This window comes from Lipotes vexillifer, unplaced genomic scaffold, assembly GCF_000442215.2.
Source record: "Lipotes vexillifer unplaced genomic scaffold, Lipotes_vexillifer_v1.1 scaffold12, whole genome shotgun sequence".
NCBI lineage: Eukaryota > Metazoa > Chordata > Mammalia > Artiodactyla > Lipotidae > Lipotes > Lipotes vexillifer.
Genome location: NW_006796716.1, coordinates 3,629,242 through 3,637,202, shown reverse-complemented (window position 1 = coordinate 3,637,202; position 7,961 = coordinate 3,629,242). Strand labels below are relative to the sequence as shown.

Here is a 7,961-nt window from a genome sequence, read left to right as displayed (position 1 = left end):
GGTTTGTTTACGTCCGGGCGGGTGCCCGGGGGCCACCCGCAGACCCCGCAGCCGCCCCGCTCTTTTGTGTGCCTGCAGGAGCGGCGCGGGACCGGCCCCTCCGCGGCCGGGGACCCCGGTAGGGGCGCTTGGGGAAACTTGCTGGGGGCGGCGGGCGCCGCGCACGCGGAGCCCAGGTGTCGGGTGTCCCGGGGGCGCGGGTACGGGCGCCGGAGGAGGGCTGCAACTTTCCCCGAACGCAGGCCCGGTTCTGCGCCCGGTTGCGCGGTCTGTCCGGGCCGGGGGCGCTTGCTCCCCGGCGCCTGTCCGGGCGGTCCTCTCCCCGCGCCCAGGGGCTCCCGCGGACTCCAGTAAATACCCCCCCACCCTCCCGCTTCTCTCTGACTCTCTCCTCCGAGGCCCTGTCCTCCCAGCAGGGCCCGCGGGGGTCAATGGACCGCGCGGCGGGTCCGCTTCGAAATGCCTACTCCGATCGGGTTCTCGAAACCAAAGCCCCCGGGGCCTCGCTGGACTGTGGTGTACCGGGCCGTGGTCCACGCGCCGAGCCCCGGGCGCCGAGGGGGCATCGTGCTGGGGCTCCACATCCGGCGCCCGAGCCGCAGGCGTGCCCAGGGGGCGCGTTCCTGCCTGCCAACCCCCACCCAGGGGAGCGGCGCGCCCTCGGGGTCCGCCCGGGACCTGCCAGCTCCGCGCTCGCGGCGCCGGGACGGCCCCGGGACTCTGCCAGGTGGATGTTGTGCGTAGCCGGAGCCAAGTTGAAGGTGAGCGGCGTGTGGCCAGAAACTCCGCGACCGCTGGCGGTGGGGTTGTGTGTGGGGGGGTGTCTGCGTCTTAGAGACCCTGGGCGGCCTGGCGCTCCGGGGCGGGGGTGTGTGCCCTCGGCGTCCCGGGGGGACGCCTGTTGCTCCCAACTCAAAGGTGTGCTTGAAGGTAAACTTGGCCGAACTTTCCCAACCCGAAGGACTGGTGATAGTGACCTACAGTACTTTTAGGGGGAAAGCAAATGAACTCCAGATGCGGGCTTGTATGAAGTGAAGGGGATTGGATTAAAATGTATATAAACGGAGTATGACAACTTTAATTGTGTGTGCTTGTTTTCTGCTCTTGCCTACGTAAGAGCGGTAAAGCAGACTCATAGTCGTTATGAAATTTCTTCAGATTTCTCACTTAACTAGCAAGAAGACTATGTGAAATATGTATTTCCGATAAGATTAAAACTTAAAGGAGTTCGTGTTTATTGACTAAAATAGATTACTCCAAAGTGTCTATTGTGTAAATTAGATTCCTGAATGTAATGAACACAGCTGAATGGCATTTTTGATAAATTGGTCTACCCTGTTTTAGTAAAAATAGCTCCCTTTTACCATAATTTAATTCCTGAGCTTACTGTAAAACCCGTTGTGGAGTTTTGGGAGACAAACCTTAATTTTTTTTTTTCTTGTCTTCCTAAATGTGACATTCTAGCTTAACACCAATGCGGTTTCTTCTTTAAGCATCCTGGCAAAACTGCCTGGGAGGTGGATTTGGTTTCTAGGGAGTTATTATATGAACTCTTTGACCCCGTTCCCCCCCCCCCCCCACCTTGGTGATTAGCTAGCTCTTCAGGGTAGCATGGTTAACTGTGTAACTTTACTGAAAACTTTCCCTGTCAGTTCATGTGAATGCACTTTCAGATGTTCATCTTGAATCTTCAAAATTCTTTGTCTGAGCATCGTTTTTTTTTTTTACTAAGCAGCCATTGGCTTTTGGTGATAGATAAGGATTTGGCCTTCGATGATTTCCTATTGCCGCTTCATCTCCTGTTTGAAAACCTTCAGTTGCCTGTGGAATGCCCAAGTTCCAGGAGAAGGCTAAACTAGTTATTTCTCTGGGCCCTGAAGAGGCCTTTTGAATTGATACCTAGTTTAGCGTCACCTCTATTCTCAGAGAGTAAGTGAGCCAGTGGGACTGCAGTTTGAGAAGAGAGAATTCATTAGTTTCAGACTCTTCTCATCTTTCCAGAGCCCCTTACACCGAGATCGGGTTGCCTGCAGAGCCCAGCGAGGGTTGTGGTAAAGAGGCTGGGTCTCGGAGGGTCCAGGTGAGTTGAGGCAGTTGTGCCCCTGGCAACAATGCGGCGAGCCGGGGCTGAGCTCTGGGCCCTCTGCTCGGTCTGACTTGAAGCTGCCTTGGGCTGTGCAGTGAGTGCCCAGGAAGAGAGTTTCTGAAGACTGAGCTCTATTTTGTTTCCTTTTTAGTCCCAAAGTCTTGTTGGTATGGGAATTTCAGTGATCTGGCCTTGTTAAGACTAGTTGGACAAGTTTTTATCCTATCCCAGACTTGTAAAAACCAGGATTTTTTTTTTTTAATAAGAAAACCACTATTGTATAAATTTGCCTTTTAAATACACGTTTGGAAAGAGGACACTTTCTAAAATGAGCTCATGTAACTCTGTATGTTAGGGTAGCTTTTTGCCAGTGCCTGGCTAGGGTGTTCATTATTCCTACTGGTGACTAGTCTTTCCCTTTAAGGAACCTCTGCAAAAGTAACCTTTAAATATTTTCCTCTTTTTCAAAATAAGAAAACAATTTCATTTTTGCTGCAAGTCCATTTTCTGGTTGCTTTTATTTTGTTTTCTCCTGTTAAGGAAGTGTGTATGTTACTAGCCCTCCAGAACTCTTCCCTCTAGGAAGTATATTATTTGGATTAAAATATGTATCTCATCTAGGACCCTTTATAAAATAATGAGTAAACAAATGGAGGGGTTCCACACAACTGCTGTTTTTGTTTTCTTGGTTCTCAATATCATTGTCTTTGAGATTGAGTGTGGGAAGGGGGTCATTATCAGTTGATTAAAGTTTTTTTTTTCTTCTATACAAAACTATGTGTAGGGTTTTTTTTTTGGTTTTTGTTTTGCCTTTTTTTTTTTAAAGGTGTAAGTCAGTGAAGGGGTTGAGTTCCGCAGCACCTCCTGGGCAGTTGGGTCCGTAGAGGCCCTCTTCTCCTGCTTCCCCAATTTCACCCATCTCCTGCCACTAGTTAGTGACATGAAACGGACAGATTGCTAGTCCCCTCAGGAATGACTCTCTCCTAATCCACTGAGCTAACCTTAAAATTACAGATACTGTCTGGTGAGCTGATGGAGCCCAAGACCTTTAGTGGCTGTTAAGGAAGTTCTCTGCCCTGTTGTATGCAATTCAGACGAACCCACTAGGGTTCATGTGGGACCGGCGGTGGGGGGGGGTTGGTGTGGAGGGGGGGGTGTCCCTGTGCAGAAGCACCAGGCTGTGCTTTGAGACCCTCCACTCTGAGTCTACCTGGAGCAGTCAGCAGTCTAAACTGCTCCTGAGGCTGTGCTCACATTCTGTGTCTTAGGAGAGAAAACGGGGCTCCACGTAGAAAATCCATGTGCCTTTCAGCTCATTTATAAAAGCACAAGGAACATCCTCAGTGAAAGGAAGGAAGGACAAATTTGTTAGAGGAAAAGTTGTACATTTTTAAAAAGAGAAATTCATCGTGTGAAAAATCCTGCAGAGCTAAGCCAGATTCCTACCTGTGCTTCCGTTTTTTTCAGGTCACACGTTTGGCCTCGTGTAAGTGTCACATATTTAAAAGACAGGTATATCTGATGGACTGTAACATAAATGCTGACTAAAAGTTACTATAAACATTAAATATACAGGATCATATATTTTTAGAAATTATTTTAAAACCTATTTAAAGTTAATGTATTATACATACATTATATATATATAGTAGCTTTCCCTATGAAAGTTCTGATTTTTACAAGTAATTGTCAAAGATAGAAATTTGTGTATTTCATCCTATTGTTTTGTCTGAAGCTCTGCATTATGGCTGCAGAGAGATAGTTTTGGTTTCAGCTGAAATTCCCCTGCCTCTGATTGTCTAAACCAGACCCTTAATCTTATTTTAACATACTTAAAATGTTCAGAAAACCCGGAAGAATTGTTTTGTATAAGTAGCAAGTGAATGTGGTTTAAACACTCAAGCAGTTCTGGTATCTAATTGGAAACAGGTGGAATTCTTGGAATCCTGTGTTTGAATCTTATTATAGCAAAGCACAGAGACACTCCTTACTTATGGCCATTCATTTTGTTGAAGCTGTTTAAAACGGGGCTCTGTGACCTCTCCCTGTGCCCCACTGCTGTTTACCTGGATGTTCAGCTGTGCTGGGCGTTTTAGGGATGGGATACCTGTGTGTGCTTGGACACCCAAGGGAACTGTGCATGTGTGGATCACGGAGTGAAAGGGGAACTTTAATGGCATAATTAGACGAGCGATTTAATATTTGTATTATATAATATGGCAGAGAAATTTGTGATTTCTGATTTAATAAACATTTGTTGACATGAGCATTTGGGTACCTTTTCTTATACCCTGATAAACATTTCAAATTCAGAAAGAAATTACTTTCCCTAAGTACATTTAGAGATGTAACCTTAAATAGCAACCAAACCAAACCAAACAAAAAACCAGGTTAGGAGGATATTTCAATAAAATGTTCATGGTGGGGCCCTCTGAATTATCTCAGTCATTTTTCCTATTCTACTTTTCAAAGCCAGCTAATAGCCTTGGTTTTGCTTTATGTTTAAGAACCAAGTTTCGGTTGGTGTTTAGGTGCTGATTTGTGTTGAGCTGTCGGTTCTCACAGTCTTGGATTTGCTGAGCTGTGATCAGTCCTGCTTTTCAGCTCTCCTCTGAGAACGCTGGTAGAGAAGGGTCTTTGGCTGGGCAGGAGGTGTTCCTGCAGGGACTTACCTGGGATTGACGGGGTACCTGTGGCATAGCCTTCATTTGTACCATGGATTAAAGCTGCTTTGAAGCACCTGGGCTAAGCACCTGGGATAATGCACCTGTGACTTAAAAAGTCTGTGTGCTACCCTGTTCACATAATGTGACATAGTTAAAAAACACAATGAAGGCGAACAGCTCTTCCTGAAAGACGTCTGATTTGTTGCAAACCCCATCAAGAACCTTTCCTTTGAAAAGTAAACAACTCTCTAATAAAAATAATTCTAATTCTTGCTGTAATTAAATTCTGATACGATGATGTTAGTGTGCAAAATAAATGTTGTCAGTTTCTTCATTTGAATCTGAAGGCCTTTTCTTATGCAGGAGGCCCGGGGCAGGCAGCAGAATTTTTGTGTTTATTAGAGCCCTGGGCCTGGGGCAGCCTGGGAAGTTCTTCAAATGTATGATTGGTAGGATCCCTACGCAGAGGTTTCCCCCCACCCCATCCTCAGGAACACCATGGGACAGGTGACCGGAAAGGACCAGGGTTGGGAGTGTTCAATCCTTCCAAGAATTTATCCAACACTGCAGAGCCACTGGAAGAATAGGTAGGAGGTGCACATGAAACTGACTAGATCCTGCTTCCTTCTTTGAGGCACTTGTGAAGTTGGGAGCACCAACTATGTGATCCACACCTTTTATAAAACACAAGAGGCCACAGCAGGGCCTACCCAGTCTCGCTTGTGGCCGACTCACTCAGCTGACAGTTGAAATCCTGGATGCTTTTGACTGTGATTTATGAAGTTAATGTCGGAAGAAATTACCAGAGCTCTCTCTGAAGCTTGTGCTTTCTTAGCATTACCCTGAGTATACCAGCATGGGGCCGTTTTCTTAGACATCTTTCTCTTTGACTGTGTTTATCAAATAAGTTAAAGCAGTTAACATTTCTTTAAAAAGTTATGCATAGTTGTGCAGTGTCTTGAGTTTGGTTAAGGGAAAAACAAATTGACAAATTAGCTCTTTCTTAAGTGAACATTGCGAAATTGTGAGAAATAGAATGCCATTCTTACTGTCATTAAAATTTTATTTGGGTGTTGACAGCTTTTTGCTAAATGTAAGGCGTTCAGATCCTGTCCACCCAGCTGTAAAAAACAAAAATCCCAACCAGCTCAAAAGCTTCTTTCCAATTTTCCCATTTCCCCCAAAAAGCAAGAGATGGTCTTTCTTAATCACTGGGTCTTTTCCCCTAATAAATTGTTAACATTTTATTTTCTAACAGTTTTATGCTTTTGAGGCCCAAAAGAATATGAACTCATTTTAGGCATCTTGGTTCAGTTGTTATTTTGGACCTGCAAGGGTCTTTGGTTTATTGCCACCTTCCCTTGGATTTTTAGAGGAGAAATTGCTGTTAAGATCAAAAGAATTTGATTTAAAGCTAGTAAGTGACACCAAAGGTAAATCCTTGTCTTAAAGAGCTGGAAGATGCAAATAGAAGCAAGGCCTGTGAGCTGCTGGCAAAGGAAGGGCCGCTTCGGAGCCGCCCTCAGCCTGGGTGCTGCCAAGCCCCGAGTGCCTGCTGTCACCCTGCTTGCCACTTCTTGTCCCTCTCTGAGTTCCCGCGCTGCCAAGCCTGTCCCCTCCTTCGTGTGACAACTGTTGCTGTTGTTGTTGTTTTTTTAAAGTATTTGTGGAGCTCCATTATTTTGAGATTCTTGGAAGAAAGATACTATGTAAATGAAAATTAAAAATAAAATTCTTGCTGGAGGGAATTGTACATTCAATTTTTTGATTAGGTTTGGAAAAGATTTTTTTTTCTCCTTACCCTGAAAATAAGAACATTCTGTTGCTCCTGTCACCATTTTTGCTTCATTCTGAAAGGTGTGGCAGATAATGGTGAAACGCATCCTTTATTTTCTGCTTTTCACCATGATAGTTGCCCTAGAACTTGAACCCATGCAGTTCTGTGTACAGTGAATTCTTTGTTTCACGTTGTTCTGCTCTGCCCAGCTGCCCATAGGACACAAACCCTTTAAAGGGGAAAAGATTTTGGGTCATCACCACGCAGAAGTTACAGCTAAAATACGTAGACCTGCAGATAAAATTCCACCTTCCCTCACCGTTCACACAGGAGGAGGTGTTGTGAGTTGTACGTTTTTGAAACAGAAAGCTGTGAGAACCAGAGCATTCATGTAAACCAGTGTAGAAACCTCAGTTTACTGGAATTGCTTCATTTCACTTGTACCTCAGCTCGTTTACATAACACAGTGTGCTGTCACACCGTTCAACCAAGTAGGAGACAGGTCACGTTCGGAGTCATGCTTCGGCTCCACAGGCATGTGTGGGACCCAGGAGCCAGACGGGAAGCCCAGGCTGCTGCCAAAGCGCCCTGTCCAGGTGACCTGGTCTGCCAGGGACCTCAGGGGCAAGCGCAGAGGACCAGTGAGGTGGCCAGGGCCTGGCAAGCACTTACCTTGGAGAGCAGCATTGACGCAGGCAGGAGGTTGTCACCTGGAGCCGACCATCCCTGGGGGTTGGGGGAGGGGGAGGGACACATGCTCTTCCCCCCATGGTTCCTCAACCCTGGCACCCCAATTTGTCAGCATTGATACGGGATTGGAAGAGGAAGGATATTGCCAGTTATGGTTGAATGTCATCGTCAGGAGGAGTAAGAAGTGGTTTGTGGTGATTGTTTTACGTTGCTCTGTGTTGGTATGTAATTATGCTGTCATTTTAAGACACACTGATACTTTAATAAATCTTGTGTGTGCGTGTGCGCGCGCAGTTAGTTTTGAAGGCTGCTTGTATGTGAGAGCCAAATCTTCCTAACTACAAGAGCTGAGAGTGTAGCCTTTACTTGTTTGAAAATTGTCTGTCTGAAACAGGTCGCGATCCATTATGTCTGTGGCTGCCAGATGAATCTTTCCAAATCATTGATTTCATCATGTCAGTCCTCTCCTTAAAGACCCACAGTGGCTCACGTTGGCACAGAATGGCGGCCACATTCCTTAGGAGGCAGAGTTCCTGACGGCTGTCTCCACCCCGCCTAACCCTTTTCCCCTGCTTAGGAAGATCCCAGATCCCCGCTCCGCTGGGGAAACTCCTCCCTCTGCACATCTGAGTCTGCAGCCTAGTTTATGCACTTCCTCATTTTCACCAACGCCAAGGGAGCCCCTGTGTGCCAGGCACTGTGATGCAGGGTGAGAGAGCCGCGGCTCCCCGCTGGAAGAGCG

At 46.5% G+C, this 7,961-nt stretch overlaps 1 protein-coding gene across 1 annotated transcript in view; it reads left to right on the top strand.

The window, feature by feature from the left end:
- CUX1 (cut like homeobox 1) overlaps positions 1–7,961 on the top strand; it is a 359,467-nt gene that overhangs the window by 822 nt on the left and 350,684 nt on the right.